Source organism: Haliaeetus albicilla, chromosome 26 (assembly GCF_947461875.1).
Source record: "Haliaeetus albicilla chromosome 26, bHalAlb1.1, whole genome shotgun sequence".
NCBI classification, from domain to species: Eukaryota; Metazoa; Chordata; class Aves; order Accipitriformes; family Accipitridae; genus Haliaeetus; species Haliaeetus albicilla.
This window is the reverse complement of record NC_091508.1, coordinates 9,697,899-9,721,028: the sequence shown is the minus strand read 5'-3', so window position 1 is coordinate 9,721,028 and position 23,130 is coordinate 9,697,899.

The following is a 23,130-nucleotide window of genomic DNA, read 5'->3' as shown; positions in this document are numbered from 1 at the left end:
AATCCTCGGCAGAGCCTGTTCCCGAAAAGGCAAACGTCCGGCTCCTTGTCCCACACGGAAGGTGGCAGCCCTGAAAGCTGTTGCTGGTCTTCACCTTCCCCGTGCAGCCTACTCACAGGCAAAACAGGTATTGGGATCTGTGCTTTCCCAAAGACGCAATCTCTCACGGTGCGCATCCTCGGCAGAGCCTGTTCCCGAAAAGGCAAACGTCCGGCTCCTTGTCCCACACGGCAGGTGGCAGCCCTGAAAGCTGTTGCTGGTCTTCACCTTCCCCGTGCAGCCTATTCACAGGCACAACCGCACTGGGAATCTCTGCTTTCCCAAACACGCAATCTCTCACAGTGCGCAACCTCGCCAGAGCCTGTTCCCGAAAAGGCAAACGTCCGGCTCCTTATCCCACACGGCAGGTGGCAGCCTTGAAAGCTGTTGCTGGTCTTCACCTTCCCCGTGCAGCCTATTCACAGGCACAACCGCACTGGGAATCTCTGCTTTCCCAAAGATGCAATCATTCACGGTGCTAAACCTTAGCAGAGCCTGTTCCCGAAAAGGCAAACGTCCGGCTCCTTCTCCCACACGGAAGGCGGCAGCCCTGAAAGCTGTTGCTGGTCTTCACCTTCCCCGTGCAGCCTATTCACAGGCACAACTGCACTGGGAATCTCTGCTTTCCCAAAGATGCAATCATTCACGGTGCTAATCCTCAGCAGAGCCTGTTCCCGAAAAGGCAAACGTCCGGCTCCTTGTCCCACACGGAAGGCGGCAGCCCTGAAAGCTGTTGCTGGTCTTCACCTTCCCCGTGCAGCCTATTCACAGGCCAAACCGATATTGGGAACTGTGCTTGCCCAGAGAAGAAACATCTCACGGTGCGCATCCTCGGCAGAGCCTGTTCCCGAAAAGGCAAACGTCCGGCTCCTTATCCCACACGGAAGGCGGCAGCCCTGCAAGCTGTTGCTGGTCTTCACCTTCCCCGTGCAGCCTACTCACAGGAACAACAGATATTCGCATCTGTGCTTTCCCAAACACGCAATCTCTCACTGTGCTAAACCTCAGCAGAGCCTGTTCCCGAAAAGGCAAACGTCCGGCTCCTTGTCCCACATGGAATGCGGCAGCCCTGAAAGCTGTTGCTGGTCTTCACCTTCCCCGTGCAGCCTATTCCCAGGCAAAACCGCGCTGGGAATCTCTGCTTTCCCAAAGACGCAATCACTCACGTTGCGCATCCTCGGCAGAGCCTGTTCCCGAAAAGGCAAACGTCCGGCTCCTTGTCCCACACGGAAGGTGGCAGCCCTGCAAGCTGTTGCTGGTCTTCACCTTCCCCGTGCAGCCTATTCACAGGCACAAAAGGTATTGGGATCTGTGCTTTCCCAAACACGCAATCTCTCACGGTGTGCATCCTCGGCAGAGCCTGTTCCCGAAAAGGCAAACGTCCGGCTCCTTGTCCCACACGGAAGGTGGCAGCCTTGAAAGCTGTTGCTGGTCTTCACCTTCCCCGTGCAGCCTACTCACAGGCACAACCGCACTGGGAATCTCTGCTTTCCCAAAGACGCAATCACTCACGGTGCTAATCCTCAGCAGAGCCTGTTCCCGAAAAGGCAAAGGTCCGGCTCCTTGTCCCACACGGAAGGTGGCAGCCCTGCAAGCTGTTGCTGGTCTTCACCTTCCCCGTGCAGCCTACTCACAGGCACAACAGATATTGGGATCTGTGCTTTCCCAAAGACGCAATCTCTCACGGTGCGCATCCTCGGCAGAGCCTGTTCCCGAAAAGGCAAACGTCCGGCTCCTTGTCCCACACGGCAGGTGGCAGCCCTGAAAGCTGTTGCTGGTCTTCACCTTCCCCGTGCAGCCTATTCACAGGCCAAACCGATATTGGGAACTGTGCTTGCCCAGAGAAGAAACATCTCACGGTGCTAAACCTCAGCAGAGCCTGTTCCCGAAAAGGCAAACGTCCGGCTCCTTGTCCCACACGGAAGGCGGCAGCCCTGAAAGCTGTTGCTGGTCTTCACCTTCCCCGTGCAGCCTACTCACAGGCACAACAGATATTTGGATCTGTGCTTTCCCAAACAAGCAATCTCTCACGGTGCGCATCCTCGGCAGAGCCTGTTCCCGAAAAGGCAAACGTCCGGCTCCTTGTCCCACATGGCAGGTGGCAGCCCTGAAAGCTGTTGCTGGTCTTCACCTTCCCCGTGCAGCCTATTCACAGGCACAACCGATATTGAGAACTGTGCTTGCCCAGAGAAGAAACATCTCACGCTGCGCATCCTCGGCAGAGCCTGTTCCCGAAAAGGCAAACGTCCGGCTCCTTGTCCCACACGGAATGCGGCAGCCTTGAAAGCTCTTGCTGGTCTTCACCTTCCCCGTGCAGCCTATTCACAGGCACTACCGATATTGGGATCTGTACTCTCAAAAAGACACAATCATTCACGGTGTGCATCCTCGGCAGAGCCTGTTCCCGAAAAGGCAAACGTCCGGCTCCTTGTCCCACACGGAAGGCGGCAGCCCTGAAAGCTGTTGCTGGTCTTCACCTTCCCCGTGCAGCCTATTCACATACACAACCGCACTGGGAATCTCTGCTTTCCCAAAGATGCAATCATTCACGGTGCTAAAGCTCAGCAGAGCCTGTTCCCGAAAAGGCAAACGTCCGGCTCCTTGTCCCACACGGAAGGCGGCAGCCCTGAAAGCTGTTGCTGGTCTTCACCTTCCCCGTGCAGCCTACTCACAGGCAAAACAGGTATTGGGATCTGTGCTTTCCCAAAGACGCAATCTCTCACGGTGCGCATCCTCGGCAGAGCCTGTTCCCGAAAAGGCAAACGTCCGGCTCCTTGTCCCACACGGAAGGTGGCAGCCCTGAAAGCTGTTGCTGGTCTTCACCTTCCCCCTGCAGCCTATTCACAGGCACAACCGCACTGGGTATCTCTGCTTTCCCAAAGACGCAATCATTCACGGTGCTAAACCTCAGCAGAGCCTGTTCCCGAAAAGGCAAACGTCCGGCTCCTTGTCCCACACGGAAGGTGGCAGCCCTGAAAGCTGTTGCTGGTCTTCACCTTCCCCGTACAGCCTATTCACAGGCACAGCAGGTATTGGGATCTGTGCTTGCCCAGAGAAGAAACATCTCACGGTGCGCATCCTCGGCAGAGCCTGTTCCCGAAAAGGCAAACGTCCGGCTCCTTGTCCCACACGGCAGGTGGCAGCCCTGAAAGCTGTTGCTGGTCTTCACCTTCCCCGTGCAGCCTATTCACAGGCACAACCGCACTGGGAATCTCTGCTTTCCCAAACACGCAATCTCTCACGGTGCGCAACCTCGGCAGAGCCTGTTCCCGAAAAGGCAAACGTCCGGCTCCTTATCCCACACGGCAGGTGGCAGCCTTGAAAGCTGTTGCTGGTCTTCACCTTCCCCGTGCAGCCTATTCACAGGCACAACCGCACTGGGAATCTCTGCTTTCCCAAAGATGCAATCATTCACGGTGCTAAACCTTAGCAGAGCCTGTTCCCGAAAAGGCAAACGTCCGGCTCCTTCTCCCACACGGAAGGCGGCAGCCCTGAAAGCTGTTGCTGGTCTTCACCTTCCCCCTGCAGCCTATTCACAGGCACAACCGCACTGGGAATCTCTGCTTTCCCAAAGATGCAATCATTCACGGTGCTAATCCTCAGCAGAGCCTGTTCCCGAAAAGGCAAACGTCCGGCTCCTTGTCCCACACGGAAGGCGGCAGCCCTGAAAGCTGTTGCTGGTCTTCACCTTCCCCGTGCAGCCTATTCACAGGCCAAACCGATATTGGGAACTGTGCTTGCCCAGAGAAGAAACATCTCACGGTGCGCATCCTCGGCAGAGCCTGTTCCCGAAAAGGCAAACGTCCGGCTCCTTATCCCACACGGAAGGCGGCAGCCCTGCAAGCTGTTGCTGGTCTTCACCTTCCCCGTGCAGCCTACTCACAGGAACAACAGATATTCGCATCTGTGCTTTCCCAAACACGCAATCTCTCACTGTGCTAAACCTCAGCAGAGCCTGTTCCCGAAAAGGCAAACGTCCGGCTCCTTGTCCCACATGGAATGCGGCAGCCCTGAAAGCTGTTGCTGGTCTTCACCTTCCCCGTGCAGCCTATTCCCAGGCAAAACCGCGCTGGGAATCTCTGCTTTCCCAAAGACGCAATCACTCACGTTGCGCATCCTCGGCAGAGCCTGTTCCCGAAAAGGCAAACGTCCGGCTCCTTGTCCCACACGGAAGGTGGCAGCCCTGCAAGCTGTTGCTGGTCTTCACCTTCCCCGTGCAGCCTATTCACAGGCACAAAAGGTATTGGGATCTGTGCTTTCCCAAACACGCAATCTCTCACGGTGTGCATCCTCGGCAGAGCCTGTTCCCGAAAAGGCAAACGTCCGGCTCCTTGTCCCACACGGAAGGTGGCAGCCTTGAAAGCTGTTGCTGGTCTTCACCTTCCCCGTGCAGCCTACTCACAGGCACAACCGCACTGGGAATCTCTGCTTTCCCAAACACGCAATCACTCACGGTGCTAATCCTCAGCAGAGCCTGTTCCCGAAAAGGCAAACGTCCGGCTCCTTGTCCCACACGGAAGGTGGCAGCCCTGCAAGCTGTTGATGGTCTTCACCTTCCCCGTGCAGCCTACTCACAGGCACAACAGATATTGGGATCTGTGCTTTCCCAAAGACGCAATCTCTCACGGTGCGCATCCTCGGCAGAGCCTGTTCCCGAAAAGGCAAACGTCCGGCTCCTTGTCCCACACGGCAGGTGGCAGCCCTGAAAGCTGTTGCTGGTCTTCACCTTCCCCGTGCAGCCTATTCACAGGCCAAACCGATACTGGGAACTGTGCTTGCCCAGAGAAGAAACATCTCACGGTGCTAAACCTCAGCAGAGCCTGTTCCCGAAAAGGCAAACGTCCGGCTCCTTGTCCCACATGGCAGGTGGCAGCCCTGAAAGCTGTTGCTGGTCTTCACCTTCCCCGTGCAGCCTATTCACAGGCACAACCGATATTGAGAACTGTGCTTGCCCAGAGAAGAAACATCTCACGCTGCGCATCCTCGGCAGAGCCTGTTCCCGAAAAGGCAAACGTCCGGCTCCTTGTCCCACAAGGAATGCGGCAGCCTTGAAAGCTCTTGCTGGTCTTCACCTTCCCCGTGCAGCCTATTCACAGGCACTACCGATATTGGGATCTGTACTCTCAAAAAGACACAATCATTCACGGTGTGCATCCTCGGCAGAGCCTGTTCCCGAAAAGGCAAACGTCCGGCTCCTTGTCCCACACGGAAGGCGGCAGCCCTGAAAGCTGTTGCTGGTCTTCACCTTCCCCGTGCAGCCTATTCACATACACAACCGCACTGGGAATCTCTGCTTTCCCAAAGATGCAATCATTCACGGTGCTAAAGCTCAGCAGAGCCTGTTCCCGAAAAGGCAAACGTCCGGCTCCTTGTCCCACACGAAAGGCGGCAGCCCTGAAAGCTGTTGCTGGTCTTCACCTTCCCCCTGCAGCCTATTCACAGGCACAACCGCACTGGGAATCTCTGCTTTCCCACAGATGCAGTCACTCACGGTGCTAATCCTCGGCAGAGCCTGTTCCCGAAAAGGCAAACGTCCGGCTCCTTGTCCCACACGGAAGGTGGCAGCCCTGAAAGCTGTTGCTGGTCTTCACCTTCCCCGTGCAGCCTACTCACAGGCAAAACAGGTATTGGGATCTGTGCTTTCCCAAAGACGCAATCTCTCACGGTGCGCATCCTCGGCAGAGCCTGTTCCCGAAAAGGCAAACGTCCGGCTCCTTGTCCCACACGGAAGGTGGCAGCCCTGAAAGCTGTTGCTGGTCTTCACCTTCCCCCTGCAGCCTATTCACAGGCACAACCGCACTGGGTATCTCTGCTTTCCCAAAGACGCAATCATTCACGGTGCTAAACCTCAGCAGAGCCTGTTCCCGAAAAGGCAAACGTCCGGCTCCTTGTCCCACACGGAAGGTGGCAGCCCTGAAAGCTGTTGCTGGTCTTCACCTTCCCCGTACAGCCTATTCACAGGCACAGCAGGTATTGGGATCTGTGCTTGCCCAGAGAAGAAACATCTCACGGTGCGCATCCTCGGCAGAGCCTGTTCCCGAAAAGGCAAACGTCCGGCTCCTTGTCCCACACGGCAGGTGGCAGCCCTGAAAGCTGTTGCTGGTCTTCACCTTCCCCGTGCAGCCTATTCACAGGCACAACCGCACTGGGAATCTCTGCTTTCCCAAACACGCAATCTCTCACGGTGCGCAACCTCGGCAGAGCCTGTTCCCGAAAAGGCAAACGTCCGGCTCCTTATCCCACACGGCAGGTGGCGGCCTTGAAAGCTGTTGCTGGTCTTCACCTTCCCCGTGCAGCCTATTCACAGGCACAACCGCACTGGGAATCTCTGCTTTCCCAAAGATGCAATCATTCACGGTGCTAAACCTTAGCAGAGCCTGTTCCCGAAAAGGCAAACGTCCGGCTCCTTCTCCCACACGGAAGGCGGCAGCCCTGAAAGCTGTTGCTGGTCTTCACCTTCCCCGTGCAGCCTATTCACAGGCACAACCGCACTGGGAATCTCTGCTTTCCCAAAGATGCAATCATTCACGGTGCTAATCCTCAGCAGAGCCTGTTCCCGAAAAGGCAAACGTCCGGCTCCTTGTCCCACACGGAAGGCGGCAGCCCTGAAAGCTGTTGCTGGTCTTCACCTTCCCCGTGCAGCCTATTCACAGGCCAAACCGATATTGGGAACTGTGCTTGCCCAGAGAAGAAACATCTCACGGTGCGCATCCTCGGCAGAGCCTGTTCCCGAAAAGGCAAACGTCCGGCTCCTTATCCCACACGGAAGGCGGCAGCCCTGCAAGCTGTTGCTGGTCTTCACCTTCCCCGTGCAGCCTACTCACAGGAACAACAGATATTCGCATCTGTGCTTTCCCAAACACGCAATCTCTCACTGTGCTAAACCTCAGCAGAGCCTGTTCCCGAAAAGGCAAACGTCCGGCTCCTTGTCCCACATGGAATGCGGCAGCCCTGAAAGCTGTTGCTGGTCTTCACCTTCCCCGTGCAGCCTATTCCCAGGCAAAACCGCGCTGGGAATCTCTGCTTTCCCAAAGACGCAATCACTCACGTTGCGCATCCTCGGCAGAGCCTGTTCCCGAAAAGGCAAACGTCCGGCTCCTTGTCCCACACGGAAGGTGGCAGCCCTGCAAGCTGTTGCTGGTCTTCACCTTCCCCGTGCAGCCTATTCACAGGCACAAAAGGTATTGGGATCTGTGCTTTCCCAAACACGCAATCTCTCACGGTGTGCATCCTCGGCAGAGCCTGTTCCCGAAAAGGCAAACGTCCGGCTCCTTGTCCCACACGGAAGGTGGCAGCCTTGAAAGCTGTTGCTGGTCTTCACCTTCCCCGTGCAGCCTACTCACAGGCACAACCGCACTGGGAATCTCTGCTTTCCCAAAGACGCAATCACTCACGGTGCTAATCCTCAGCAGAGCCTGTTCCCGAAAAGGCAAAGGTCCGGCTCCTTGTCCCACACGGAAGGTGGCAGCCCTGCAAGCTGTTGCTGGTCTTCACCTTCCCCGTGCAGCCTACTCACAGGCACAACAGATATTGGGATCTGTGCTTTCCCAAAGACGCAATCTCTCACGGTGCGCATCCTCGGCAGAGCCTGTTCCCGAAAAGGCAAACGTCCGGCTCCTTGTCCCACACGGAAGGTGGCAGCCCTGAAAGCTGTTCCTGGTCTTCACCTTCCCCGTGCAGCCTATTCACAGGCACAACCGCACTGGGAATCTCTGCTTTCCCAAAGATGTAACCACTCACGGTGCTAAACCTCAGCAGAGCCTGTTTCCGAAAAGGCAAACGTCCGGCTCCTTGTCCCACACGGCAGGTGGCAGCCCTGAAAGCTGTTGCTGGTCTTCACCTTCCCCGTGCAGCCTATTCACAGGCCAAACCGATATTGGGAACTGTGCTTGCCCAGAGAAGAAACATCTCACGGTGCTAAACCTCAGCAGAGCCTGTTCCCGAAAAGGCAAACGTCCGGCTCCTTGTCCCACACGAAAGGCGGCAGCCCTGAAAGCTGTTGCTGGTCTTCACCTTCCCCCTGCAGCCTATTCACAGGCACAACCGCACTGGGAATCTCTGCTTTCCCACAGATGCAGTCACTCACGGAGCTAATCCTCGGCAGAGCCTGTTCCCGAAAAGGCAAACGTCCGGCTCCTTGTCCCACACGGAAGGTGGCAGCCCTGAAAGCTGTTGCTGGTCTTCACCTTCCCCGTGCAGCCTACTCACAGGCACAACAGGTATTGGGATCTGTGCTTTCCCAAAAACGCAATCTCTCACGGTGCGCATCCTCGGCAGAGCCTGTTCCCGAAGAGGCAAACGTCCGGCTCCTTGTCCCACACGGAAGGTGGCAGCCCTGAAAGCTGTTGCTGGTCTTCACCTTCCCCCTGCAGCCTATTCACAGGCACAACCGCACTGGGTATGTCTGCTTTCCCAAAGACGCAATCATTCACGGTGCTAAACCTCAGCAGAGCCTGTTCCCGAAAAGGCAAACGTCCGGCTCCTTGTCCCACACGGAAGGTGGCAGCCCTGAAAGCTGTTGCTGGTCTTCACCTTCCCCGTACAGCCTATTCACAGGCACAGCAGGTATTGGGATCTGTGCTTGCCCAGAGAAGAAACATCTCACGGTGCGCATCCTCGGCAGAGCCTGTTCCCGAAAAGGCAAACGTCCGGCTCCTTGTCCCACACGGCAGGTGGCAGCCCTGAAAGCTGTTGCTGGTCTTCACCTTCCCCGTGCAGCCTATTCACAGGCACAACCGCACTGGGAATCTCTGCTTTCCCAAATATGCAATCATTCACGGTGCTAAACCTTAGCAGAGCCTGTTCCCGAAAAGGCAAACGTCCGGCTCCTTCTCCCACACGGAAGGCGGCAGCCCTGAAAGCTGTTGCTGGTCTTCACCTTCCCCGTGCAGCCTATTCACAGGCACAACCGCACTGGGAATCTCTGCTTTCCCAAAGATGTAATCTTTCACGGTGCTAATCCTCAGCAGAGCCTGTTCCCGAAAAGGCAAACGTCCGGCTCCTTGTCCCACACGGAAGGCGGCAGCCCTGAAAGCTGTTGCTGGTCTTCACCTTCCCCGTGCAGCCTATTCACAGGCCAAACCGATATTGGGAACTGTGCTTGCCCAGAGAAGAAACATCTCACGGTGCGCATCCTCGGCAGAGCCTGTTCCCGAAAAGGCAAACGTCCGGCTCTTTGTCCCACACGGAAGGTGGCAGCCCTGAAAGCTGTTGCTGGTCTTCACCTTCCCCGTGCAGCCTACTCACAGGAACAACAGATATTGGCATCTGTGCTTTCCCAAACACGCAATCTCTCACGGTGCGCAACCTCGGCAGAGCCTGTTCCCGAAAAGGCAAACGTCCGGCTCCTTATCCCACACGGCAGGTGGCAGCCTTGAAAACTGTTGCTGGTCTTCACCTTCCCCGTGCAGCCTATTCACAGGCACAACCGCACTGGGAATCTCTGCTTTCCCAAAGATGCAATCATTCACGGTGCTAAACCTTAGCAGAGCCTGTTCCCGAAAAGGCAAACGTCCGGCTCCTTGTCCCACACGGAAGGTGGCAGTCCTGAAAGCTGTTGCTGGTCTTCACCTTCCCCGTGCAGCCTATTCACATACACAACCGCACTGGGAATCTCTGCTTTCCCAAAGATGTAACCATTCACGGTGCTAAACCTCAGCAGAGACTGTTCCCGAAAAGGCAAACGTCCGGCTCCTTGTCCCACACGGAATGCGGCAGCCCTGAAAGCTGTTGCTGGTCTTCACCTTCCCTGTGCAGCCTATTCACAGGCACAACCGATATTGAGAACTGTGCTTGCCCAGAGAAGAAACATCTCACGGTGCGCATCCTCGGCAGAGCCTGTTCCCGAAAAGGCAAACGTTCGGCTCCTTGTCCCACATGGAATGCGGCAGCCCTGAAAGCTGTTGCTGGTCTTCACCTTCCCCGTGCAGCCTATTCACAGGCACCACATATATTGGGATCTGTACTCTCAAAAAGACGCAATCATTCACGGTGTGCATCCTCGGCAGAGCCTGTTCCCGAAAAGGCAAACGTCCGGCTCCTTGTCCCACACGGAAGGTGGCAGCCCTGAAAGCTGTTGCTGGTCTTCACCTTCCCCGTGCAGCCTATTCACATACACAACCGCACTGGGAATCTCTGCTTTCCCAAAGATGCAATCATTCACGGTGCTAAACCTCAGCAGAGCCTGTTCCCGAAAAGGCAAACGTCCGGCTCCTTCTCCCACACGGAAGGTGGCAGCCCTGAAAGCTGTTGCTGGTCTTCACCTTCCCCGTGCAGCCTATTCCCAGGCAAAACCGCGCTGGGAATCTCTGCTTTCCCAAAGACGCAATCACTCACGTTGCGCATCCTCGGCAGAGCCTGTTCCCGAAAAGGCAAACGTCCGGCTCCTTGTCCCACACGGAAGGTGGCAGCCCTGCAAGCTGTTGCTGGTCTTCACCTTCCCCGTGCAGCCTATTCACAGGCACAAAAGGTATTGGGATCTGTGCTTTCCCAAACACGCAATCTCTCACGGTGTGCATCCTCGGCAGAGCCTGTTCCCGAAAAGGCAAACGTCCGGCTCCTTGTCCCACACGGAAGGTGGCAGCCCTGAAAGCTGTTGCTGGTCTTCACCTTCCCCGTGCAGCCTACTCACAGGCACAACCGCACTGGGAATCTCTGCTTTCCCAAAGACGCAATCACTCACGGTGCTAATCCTCAGCAGAGCCTGTTCCCGAAAAGGCAAAGGTCCGGCTCCTTGTCCCACACGGAAGGTGGCAGCCCTGAAAGCTGTTGCTGGTCTTCACCTTCCCCGTGCAGCCTACTCAGAGGCAAAAAAGGTATTGGGATCTGTGCTTTCCCAAAGACGCAATCTCTCACGGTGCGCATCCTCGGCAGAGCCTGTTCCCGAAAAGGCAAACGTCCGGCTCCTTGTCCCACACGGCAGGTGGCAGCCCTGAAAGCTGTTCCTGGTCTTCACCTTCCCCGTGCAGCCTATTCACAGGCACAACCGCACTGGGAATCTCTGCTTTCCCAAAGATGTAACCACTCACGTTGCTAAACCTCAGCAGAACCTGTTTCCGAAAAGGCAAACGTCCGGCTCCTTGTCCCACACGGCAGGTGGCAGCCCTGAAAGCTGTTGCTGGTCTTCACCTTCCCCGTGCAGCCTATTCACAGGCCAAACCGATATTGGGAACTGTGCTTGCCCAGAGAAGAAACATCTCACGGTGCGCATCCTCGGCAGAGCCTGTTCCCGAAAAGGCAAACGTCCGGCTCCTTGTCCCACACGGAAGGCGGCAGTCCTGAAAGCTGTTGCTGGTCTTCACCTTCCCCGTGCAGCCTACTCACAGGCACAACAGATATTGGGATCTGTGCTTTCCCAAACACGCAATCTCTCACGGTGCGCATCCTCGGCAGAGCCTGTTCCCGAAAAGGCAAACGTCCGGCTCCTTGTCCCACACGGCAGGTGGCAGCCCTCAAAGCTGTTGCTGGTCTTCACCTTCCCCGTGCAGCCTACTCACAGGCACAACCGCACTGGGAATCTCTGCTTTCCGAAAGATGTAACCATTCACGGTGCTAATCCTCGGCAGAGCCTGTTCCCGAAAAGGCAAACGTCCGGCTCCTTGTCCCACACAGAAGGTGGCAGCCCTGAAAGCTGTTGCTGGTCTTCACCTTCCCCGTGCAGCCTATTCACAGGCCAAACCGATATTGGGAACTGTGCTTGCCCAGAGAAGAAACATCTCACGGTGCGCATCCTCGGCAGAGCCTGTTCCCGAAAAGGCAAACGTCCGGCTCCTTGTCCCACACGGAAGGTGGCAGCCCTGAAAGCTGTTGCTGGTCTTCACCTTCCCCCTGCAGCCTATTCACAGGCACAACCGCGTTGGGAATCTCTGCTTTCCCAAAGACGCAATCACTCACGGTGCGCAACCTCGGCAGAGCCTGTTCCCGAAAAGGCAAACGTCCAGCTCCTTATCCCACACGGCAGGTGGCAGCCTTGAAAGCTGTTGCTGGTCTTCACCTTCCCCGTGCAGCCTATTCACAGGCACAACCGCACTGGGAATCTCTGCTTTCCCAAAGATGCAATCATTCACGGTGCTAAACCTTAGCAGAGCCTGTTCCCGAAAAGTCAAACGTCCGGCTCCTTGTCCCACACGGAAGGTGGCAGTCCTGAAAGCTGTTGCTGGTCTTCACCTTCCCCCTGCAGCCTACTCACAGGCACAACAGATATTGGGATCTGTGCTTTCCCAAAGACGCAATCTCTCACGGTGCGCATCCTCGGCAGAGCCTGTTCCCGAAAAGGCAAACGTCCGGCTCCTTTTCCCACACGGAAGGTGGCAGCCCTGAAAGCTGTTGCTGGTCTTCACCTTCCCCGTGCAGCCTATTCACAGGCACAACCGCACTGGGAATCTCTGCTTTCCCAAAGATGTAACCATTCACGGTGCTAAACCTCAGCAGAGCCTGTTCCCGAAAAGGCAAACGTCCGGCTCCTTGTCCCACACGGAAGGTGGCAGCCCTGAAAGCTGTTGCTGGTCTTCACCTTCCCCGTGCAGCCTACTCACAGGCACAACAGACATTGGGATCTGTGCTTTCCCAAACACGCAATCTCTCACGGTGCGCATCCTCGGCAGAGCCTGTTCCCCAAATGGCAAACGTCCGGCTCGTTATCCCACACGGCAGGTGGCAGCCCTGAAAGCTGTTGCTGGTCTTCACCTTCCCCGTGCAGCCTATTCACAGGCACAACAGACATTGGGATCTGTGCTTGCCCAGAGAAGAAACATCTCACGGTGCTAATCCTCGGCAGAGCCTGTTCCCGAAAAGGCAAACGTCCGGCTCCTTGTCCCACACGGAAGGCGGCAGCCCTGAAAGCTGTTGCTGGTCTTCACCTTCCCCGTGCAGCCTACTCACAGGCACAACAGATATTGGGATCTGTGCTTTCCCAAACAAGCAATCTCTCACGGTGCGCATCCTCGGCAGAGCCTGTTCCCGAAAAGGCAAACGTCCGGCTCCTTGTCCCACACGGAAGGTGGCAGCCCTGCAAGCTGTTGCTGGTCTTCACCTTCCCCGTGCAGCCTACTCAAAGGCAGAACACATATTGAGATCTGTGCTTTCCCAAACACGCAATCTCTCACGGTGCGCATCCTCGGCAGAGCCTGTTCCCGAAAAGGCAAACGTCCGGCTCCTTTTCCCACACGGAAGGTGGCAGCCCTGAAAGCTGTTGCTGGTCTTCACCTTCCCCGTGCAGCCTACTCACAGGCACAACAGACATTGGGATCTGTGCTTTCCCAAACACGCAATCTCTCACGGTGCGCATCCTCGGCAGAGCCTGTTCCCCAAATGGCAAACGTCCGGCTCCTTATCCCACACGGCAGGTGGCAGCCCTGAAAGCTGTTGCTGGTCTTCACCTTCCCCGTGCAGCCTATTCACAGGCACAACAGACATAGGGATCTGTGCTTGCCCAGAGAAGAAACATCTCACGGTGCTAATCCTCGGCAGAGCCTGTTCCCGAAAAGGCAAACGTCCGGCTCCTTGTCCCACACGGAAGGTGGCAGCCTTGAAAACTGTTGCTGGTCTTCACCTTCCCCGTGCAGCCTATTCACAGGCACAACCGCACTGGGAATCTCTGCTTTCCCAAAGATGCAATCATTCACGGTGCTAAACCTTAGCAGAGCCTGTTCCCGAAAAGGCAAACGTCCGGCTCCTTGTCCCACACGGAAGGTGGCAGTCCTGAAAGCTGTTGCTGGTCTTCACCTTCCCCGTGCAGCCTATTCACATACACAACCGCACTGGGAATCTCTGCTTTCCCAAAGATGTAACCATTCACGGTGCTAAACCTCAGCAGAGACTGTTCCCGAAAAGGCAAACGTCCGGCTCCTTGTCCCACACGGAATGCGGCAGCCCTGAAAGCTGTTGCTGGTCTTCACCTTCCCTGTGCAGCCTATTCACAGGCACAACCGATATTGAGAACTGTGCTTGCCCAGAGAAGAAACATCTCACGGTGCGCATCCTCGGCAGAGCCTGTTCCCGAAAAGGCAAACGTTCGGCTCCTTGTCCCACATGGAATGCGGCAGCCCTGAAAGCTGTTGCTGGTCTTCACCTTCCCCGTGCAGCCTATTCACAGGCACCACATATATTGGGATCTGTACTCTCAAAAAGACGCAATCATTCACGGTGTGCATCCTCGGCAGAGCCTGTTCCCGAAAAGGCAAACGTCCGGCTCCTTGTCCCACACGGAAGGTGGCAGCCCTGAAAGCTGTTGCTGGTCTTCACCTTCCCCGTGCAGCCTATTCACATACACAACCGCACTGGCAATCTCTGCTTTCCCAAAGATGCAATCATTCACGGTGCTAAACCTCAGCAGAGCCTGTTCCCGAAAAGGCAAACGTCCGGCTCCTTGTCCCACACGGAAGGTGGCAGCCCTGAAAGCTGTTGCTGGTCTTCACCTTCCCCGTGCAGCCTATTCCCAGGCAAAACCGCGCTGGGAATCTCTGCTTTCCCAAAGACGCAATCACTCACGTTGCGCATCCTCGGCAGAGCCTGTTCCCGAAAAGGCAAACGTCCGGCTCCTTGTCCCACACGGAAGGTGGCAGCCCTGCAAGCTGTTGCTGGTCTTCACCTTCCCCGTGCAGCCTATTCACAGGCACAAAAGGTATTGGGATCTGTGCTTTCCCAAACACGCAATCTCTCACGGTGTGCATCCTCGGCAGAGCCTGTTCCCGAAAAGGCAAACGTCCGGCTCCTTGTCCCACACGGAAGGTGGCAGCCCTGAAAGCTGTTGCTGGTCTTCACCTTCCCCGTGCAGCCTACTCACAGGCACAACCGCACTGGGAATCTCTGCTTTCCCAAAGACGCAATCACTCACGGTGCTAATCCTCAGCAGAGCCTGTTCCCGAAAAGGCAAAGGTCCGGCTCCTTGTCCCACACGGAAGGTGGCAGCCCTGAAAGCTGTTGCTGGTCTTCACCTTCCCCGTGCAGCCTATTCACAGGCACAACCGCACTGGGAATCTCTGCTTTCCCAAAGATGTAACCACTCACGTTGCTAAACCTCAGCAGAACCTGTTTCCGAAAAGGCAAACGTCCGGCTCCTTGTCCCACACGGCAGGTGGCAGCCCTGAAAGCTGTTGCTGGTCTTCACCTTCCCCGTGCAGCCTATTCACAGGCCAAACCGATATTGGGAACTGTGCTTGCCCAGAGAAGAAACATCTCACGGTGCGCATCCTCGGCAGAGCCTGTTCCCGAAAAGGCAAACGTCCGGCTCCTTGTCCCACACGGAAGGCGGCAGTCCTGAAAGCTGTTGCTGGTCTTCACCTTCCCCGTGCAGCCTACTCACAGGCACAACAGATATTGGGATCTGTGCTTTCCCAAACACGCAATCTCTCACGGTGCGCATCCTCGGCAGAGCCTGTTCCCGAAAAGGCAAACGTCCGGCTCCTTGTCCCACACGGCAGGTGGCAGCCCTCAAAGCTGTTGCTGGTCTTCACCTTCCCCGTGCAGCCTACTCACAGGCACAACCGCACTGGGAATCTCTGCTTTCCGAAAGATGTAACCATTCACGGTGCTAATCCTCGGCAGAGCCTGTTCCCGAAAAGGCAAACGTCCGGCTCCTTGTCCCACACAGAAGGTGGCAGCCCTGAAAGCTGTTGCTGGTCTTCACCTTCCCCGTGCAGCCTATTCACAGGCCAAACCGATATTGGGAACTGTGCTTGCCCAGAGAAGAAACATCTCACGGTGCGCATCCTCGGCAGAGCCTGTTCCCGAAAAGGCAAACGTCCGGCTCCTTGTCCCACACGGAAGGTGGCAGCCCTGAAAGCTGTTGCTGGTCTTCACCTTCCCCGTGCAGCCTACTCACAGGAACAACAGATATTGGCATCTGTGCTTTCCCAAACACGCAATCTCTCACGGTGCGCAACCTCGGCAGAGCCTGTTCCCGAAAAGGCAAAGGTCCGGCTCCTTATCCCACACGGCAGGTGGCAGCCTTGAAAGCTGTTGCTGGTCTTCACCTTCCCCGTGCAGCCTATTCACAGGCACAACCGCACTGGGAATCTCTGCTTTCCCAAAGATGCAATCATTCACGGTGCTAAACCTTAGCAGAGCCTGTTCCCGAAAAGTCAAACGTCCGGCTCCTTGTCCCACACGGAAGGTGGCAGTCCTGAAAGCTGTTGCTGGTCTTCACCTTCCCCCTGCAGCCTACTCACAGGCACAACAGATATTGGGATCTGTGCTTTCCCAAAGACGCAATCTCTCACGGTGCGCATCCTCGGCAGAGCCTGTTCCCGAAAAGGCAAACGTCCGGCTCCTTTTCCCACACGGAAGGTGGCAGCCCTGAAAGCTGTTGCTGGTCTTCACCTTCCCCGTGCAGCCTATTCACAGGCACAACCGCACTGGGAATCTCTGCTTTCCCAAAGATGTAACCATTCACGGTGCTAAACCTCAGCAGAGCCTGTTCCCGAAAAGGCAAACGTCCGGCTCCTTGTCCCACACGGAAGGTGGCAGCCCTGAAAGCTGTTGCTGGTCTTCACCTTCCCCGTGCAGCCTACTCACAGGCACAACAGACATTGGGATCTGTGCTTTCCCAAACACGCAATCTCTCACGGTGCGCATCCTCGGCAGAGCCTGTTCCCCAAATGGCAAACGTCCGGCTCGTTATCCCACACGGCAGGTGGCAGCCCTGAAAGCTGTTGCTGGTCTTCACCTTCCCCGTGCAGCCTATTCACAGGCACAACAGACATTGGGATCTGTGCTTGCCCAGAGAAGAAACATCTCACGGTGCTAATCCTCGGCAGAGCCTGTTCCCGAAAAGGCAAACGTCCGGCTCCTTGTCCCACACGGCAGGTGGCAGCCCTGAAAGCTGTTGCTGGTCTTCACCTTCCCCGTGCAGCCTACTCACAGGCACAACAGATATTGGGATCTGTGCTTTCCCAAACAAGCAATCTCTCACGGTGCGCATCCTCGGCAGAGCCTGTTCCCGAAAAGGCAAACGTCCGGCTCCTTGTCCCACACGGAAGGTGGCAGCCCTGCAAGCTGTTGCTGGTCTTCACCTTCCCCGTGCAGCCTACTCAAAGGCAGAACACATATTGAGATCTGTGCTTTCCCAAACACGCAATCTCTCACGGTGCGCATCCTCGGCAGAGCCTGTTCCCGAAAAGGCAAACGTCCGGCTCCTTTTCCCACACGGAAGGTGGCAGCCCTGAAAGCTGTTGCTGGTCTTCACCTTCCCCGTGCAGCCTACTCACAGGCACAACAGACATTGGGATCTGTGCTTTCCCAAACACGCAATCTCTCACGGTGCGCATCCTCGGCAGAGCCTGTTCCCCAAATGGCAAACGTCCGGCTCCTTATCCCACACGGCAGGTGGCAGCCCTGAAAGCTGTTGCTGGTCTTCACCTTCCCCGTGCAGCCTATTCACAGGCACAACAGACATAGGGATCTGTGCTTGCCCAGAGAAGAAACATCTCACGGTGCTAATCCTCGGCAGAGCCTGTTCCCGAAAAGGCAAACGTCCGGCTCCTTGTCCCACACGGAAGGCGGCAGCCCTGAAAGCTGTTGCTGGTCTTCACCTTCCCCGTGCAGCCTACTCACAGGCACAACAGATATTGGGATCTGTGCTTTCCCAAACAAGCAATCTCTCACGGTGCGCATCCTCGGCAGAGCCTGTTCCCGAAAAGGCAAACGTCCGGCTCCTTGTCCCACACGGAAGGTGGCAGCCCTGAAAGCTGTTGCTGGTCTTCACCTTCCCCGTGCAGCCTATTCACAGGCACAAAAGGTATTGGGATCTGTGCTTTTCCAAACACGCAATCTCTCACGGTGCGCATCCTCGGCAGAGCCTGTTCCCGAAAAGGCAAACGTCCGGCTCCTTATCCCACACGGAAGGTGGCAGCCTTGAAAGCTGTTGCTGGTCTTCACCTTCCCCGTGCAGCCTACTCACAGGCACAACCGCACTGGGAATCTCTGCTTTCCCAAAGACGCAGTCACTCACGGTGCTAATCCTCAGCAGAGCCTGTTCCCGAAAAGGCAAACGTCCGGCTCCTTGTCCCACACGGAAGGTGGCAGCCCTGCAAGCTGTTGCTGGTCTTCACCTTCCCCGTGCAGCCTACTCACAGGCACAACAGATATTGGGATCTGTGCTTTCCCAAAGACGCAATCTCTCACGGTGCGCATCCTCGGCAGAGCCTGTTCCCGAAAAGGCAAACGTCCGGCTCCTTGTCCCACACGGAAGGCGGCAGCCCTGAAAGCTGTTGCTGGTCTTCACCTTCCCAGTGCAGCCTATTCACAGGCACAACAGACATAGGGATCTGTGCTTACCCAGAGAAGAAACATCTCACGGTGCGCATCCTCGGCAGAGCCTGTTCCCGAAAAGGCAAACGTCCGGCTCCTTGTCCCACACGGCAGGTGGCAGCCCTGAAAGCTGTTGCTGGTCTTCACCTTCCCCGTGCAGCCTATTCACAGGCACAACCGCACTGGGAATCTCTGCTTTCCCAAAGATGTAACCATTCACGGTGCTAAACCTCAGCAGAGCCTGTTCCCGAAAAGGCAAACGTCCGGCTCCTTGTCCCACACGGCAGGTGGCAGCCCTGAAAGCTGTTGCTGGTCTTCACCTTCCCCGTGCAGCCTACTCACAGGCACAACAGACATTGGGATCTGTGCTTTCCCAAACACGCAATCTCTCACGGTGCGCATCCTCGGCAGAGCTTGTTCCCCAAATGGCAAACGTCCGGCTCCTTGTCCCACACGGAAGGTGGCAGCCCTGAAAGCTGTTGCTGGTCTTCACCTTCCCCGTGCAGCCTACTCACAGGCACAACAGACATTGGGATCTGTGCTTTCCCAAACACGCAATCTCTCACAGTGCGCATCCTCGGCAGAGCCTGTTCCCGAAATGGCAAACGTCCGGCTCCTTATCCCACACGGCAGGTGGCAGCCCTGAAAGCTGTTGCTGGTATTCACCTTCCCCGTGCAGCCTATTCACAGGCACAACAGACATTGGGATCTGTGCTTGCCCAGAGAAGAAACATCTCACGGTGCTAATCCTCGGCAGAGCCTGTTCCCGAAAAGGCAAACGTCCGGCTCCTTGTCCCACACGGCAGGTGGCAGCCCTGAAAGCTGTTGCTGGTCTTCACCTTCCCCGTGCAGCCTACTCACAGGCACAACAGATATTAAGAACTGTGCTTGCCCAGAGAAGAAACATCTCACGGTGCGCATCCTCGGCAGAGCCTGTTCCCGAAAAGGCAAACGTCCGGCTCCTTGTCCCACACGGAAGGCGGCAGCCCTGAAAGCTGTTGCTGGTCTTCACCTTCCCCCTGCAGCCTATTCACAGGAACAACAGACATTGGGATCTGTGCTTGCCCAGAGAAGGAACATCTCACGGTGCGCATCCTCGGCAGAGCCTGTTCCCGAAAAGGCAAACGTCCGTCTCCTTCTCCCACAAGGCAGGTGGCAGCCCTGAAAGCTATTGCTGGTCTTCACCTTCCCCGTGCAACCTATTCACAGGCACAACAGACATAGGGATCTCTGCTTACCCAGAGAAGAAACATCTCACGTTGCGCATCCTCGGCAGAGCCTGTTCCCGAAAAGGCAAACGTCCGGCTCCTTGTCCCACACAGAAGGCGGCAGCCGTGAAAGCTGTTGCTGGTCTTCACCTTCCCCGTGCAGCCTACTCACAGGCACAATCGCACTGGGAATCTCTGCTTTCCGAAAGATGTAACCATTCACGGTGCTAATCCTCGGCAGAGCCTGTTCCCGAAAAGGCAAACGTCCGGCTCCTTGTCCCACACGGAAGGCGGCAGCGCTGAAAGCTGTTGCTGGTCTTCACCTTCCCCGTGCAGCCTACTCACAGGCACAACAGACATAGGGATCTCTGCTTTCCCAAAGACGCAATCACTCACGTTGCGCATCCTCGGCAGAGCCTGTTCCCGAAAAGGCAAACGTCCGGCTCCTTGTCCCACACGGCAGGTGGCAGCCCTGCAAGCTGTTGCTGGTCTTCACCTTCCCCGTGCAGCCTATTCACAGGCAAAACCGCACTGGGAATCTCTGCTTTCCCAAAGATGCAATCATTCACGGTGCTAAACCTCAGCAGAGCCTGTTCCCGAAAAGGCAAACGTCCGGCTCCTTGTCCCACACGGAAGGCGGCAGCCCTGAAAGCTGTTGCTGGTCTTCACCTTCCCCGTGCAGCCTATTCACAGGCACAACCGCGCTGGGAATCTCTGCTTTCCCAAAGACGAAATCACTCACGGTGCGCATCCTCGGCAGAGCCTGTTCCCGAAAAGGCAAACGTCCGGCTCCTTGTCCCACACGGAAGGCGGCAGCCCTGAAAGCTGTTGCTGGTCTTCAACTTCCCCGTGCAGCCTATTCTCAGGCACAACAGACATTGGGATCTGTGCTTTCCCACAGATGTAACCATTCACGGTGCTAAACCTCAGCAGAGCCTGTTCCCGAAAAGGCAAACGTCCGGCTCCTTGTCCCACACGGCAGGTGGCAGCCCTGCAAGCTGTTGCTGGTCTTCACCTTCCCCCTGCAGCCTATTCACAGGAACAACAGACATTGGGATCTGTGCTTGCCCAGAGAAGAAACATCTCACGGTGCGCATCCTCGGCAGAGCCTGTTCCCGAAAAGGCAAACGTCCGGCTCCTTGTCCCACACGGAAGGCGGCAGCCCTGAAAGCTGTTGCTGGTCTTCACCTTCCCAGTGCAGCTTATGCACAGGCACTACAGGTATTGGGATCTCTGCTTTCCCAAAGATGTAACCATTCACGGTGCTAAACCTCAGCAGAGCCTGTTCCCGAAAAGGCAAACGTCCGGCTCCTTGTCCCACACGGAAGGTGGCAGCCCTGAAAGCTGTTGCTGGTCTTTACCTTCCCCGTGCAGCCTATTCACAGGAACAACCGCACTGGGAATCTCTGCTTTCCCAAAGACGCAATCTCTCACGGTGCGCATCCTCGGCAGAGCCTGTTCCCGAAAGGCAAACGTCCGGCTTCTTCTCCCAGACGGAAGGCGGCAGCCCTGAAAGCTGTTGCTGGTCTTCACCTTCCCCGTGCAGCCTACTCACAGGCACAACCGCACTGGAAATCTCTGCTTTCCCACAGATACAATCTTTCACGGTGCGCATCCTCGGCAGAGCCTGTTCCCGAAAAGGCAAACGTCCGGCTCCTTGTCCCACACGGCAGGTGGCAGCCCGGAAAGCTGTTGCTGGTCTTCACCTTCCCCGTGCAGCCTATTCACAGGCACAACAGACATAGGGATCTCTGCTTACCCAGAGAAGAAACATCTCACGGTGCGCATCCTCGGCAGAGCCTGTTCCCGAAAAGGCAAACGTCCGGCTCCTTGTCCCACACGGAAGGCGGCAGCCCTGAAAGCTGTTGCTGGTCTTCACCTTCCCCGTGCAGCCTACTCACAGGCACAACAGACATTGGGATCTGTGCTTGCCCAGAGAAGGAACATCTCACGGTGCGCATCCTCGGCAGAGCCTGTTCCCGAAAAGGCAAACGTCCGGCTTCTTGTCCCACACGGCAGGTGGCAGCCCTGCAAGCTGTTGCTGGTCTTCACCTTCCCCGTGCAGCCTATTCACAGGCACAACCGCACTGGGAATCTCTGCTTTCCCAAAGATGTAACCATTCACGGTGCTAAACCTCAGCAGAGCCTGTTCCCGAAAAGGCAAACGTCCGGCTCCTTGTCCCATACGGAAGGTGGCAGTCCTGAAAGCTGTTGCTGGTCTTCACCTTCCCCGTGCAGCCTACTCACAGGCACAACAGATATTGGGATCTGTGCTTTCCCAAACACGCAATCTCTCACGGTGCGCATCCTCGGCAGAGCCTGTTCCCGAAAAGGCAAACGTCCGGCTCCTTGTCCCACACGGCAGGTGGCAGCCCTGAAAGCTGTTGCTGGTCTTCACCTTCCCCGTGCAGCCTATTCACAGGCACAACAGACTTTGGGATCTGTGCTTGCCCAGAGAAGGAACATCTCACGGTGCGCATCCTCGGCAGAGCCTGTTCCCGAAAAGGCAAACGTCCGGCTCCTTGTCCCACACGGAAGGCGGCAGCCCTGAAAGCTGTTGCTGGTCTTCACCTTCCCCGTGCAGCCTATTCACAGGAACAACCGCGCTGGGAATCTCTGCTTTCCCAAAGATGCAATCATTCACGGTGCTAATCCTCGGCAGAGCCTGTTCCCGAAAAGGCAAACGTCCGGCTCCTTATCCCACACGGAAGGCGGCAGCCCTGCAAGCTGTTGCTGGTCTTCACCTTCCCCGTGCAGCCTGCTCACAGGCACAACAGACATACGGATCTCTGCTTGCCCAGAGAAGAAACATCTCACGGTGCGCATCCTTGGCAGAGCCTGTTCCCGAAAGGCAAACGTCCGGCTTCTTCTCCCAGACGGAAGGCGGCAGCCCTGAAAGCTGTTGCTGGTCTTCACCTTCCCCGTGCAGCCTACTCACAGGCACAACCGCACTGGGAATCTCTGCTTTCCCACAGATACAATCTTTCACGGTGCGCATCCTCGGCAGAGCCTGTTCCCGAAAAGGCAAACGTCCGGCTCCTTGTCCCACACGGAAGGCGGCAGCCTTGAAAGCTGTTGCTGGTCTTCACCTTCCCCCTGCAGCCTATTCACAGGCACAACAGACATTGGGATCTGTGCTTGCCCAGAGAAGGAACATCTCACGGTGCGCATCCTCGGCAGAGCCTGTTCCCGAAAAGGCAAACGTCCGGCTCCTTGTCCCACACGGCAGGTGGCAGCCCTGAAAGCTGTTGCTGGTCTTCACCTTCCCCGTGCAGCCTATTCACAGGCACAACCGCACTGGGAATCTCTGCTTTCCCAAAGATGTAACCATTCACGGTGCTAAACCTCAGCAGAGCGTGTTTCCGAAAAGGCAAACGTCCGGCTCCTTGTCCCACACGGCAGGTGGCAGCCCTGAAAGCTGTTGCTGGTCTTCACCTTCCCCGTGCAGCCTACTCACAGGCACAACAGATATTGGGATCTGTGCTTTCCCAAACACGCAATCTCTCACGGTGCGCATCCTCGGCAGAGCCTGTTCCCGAAAAGGCAAACGTCCGGCTCCTTGTCCCACACGGCAGGTGGCAGCCCTGAAAGCTGTTGCTGGTCTTCACCTTCCCAGTGCAGCCTATTCACAGGCACA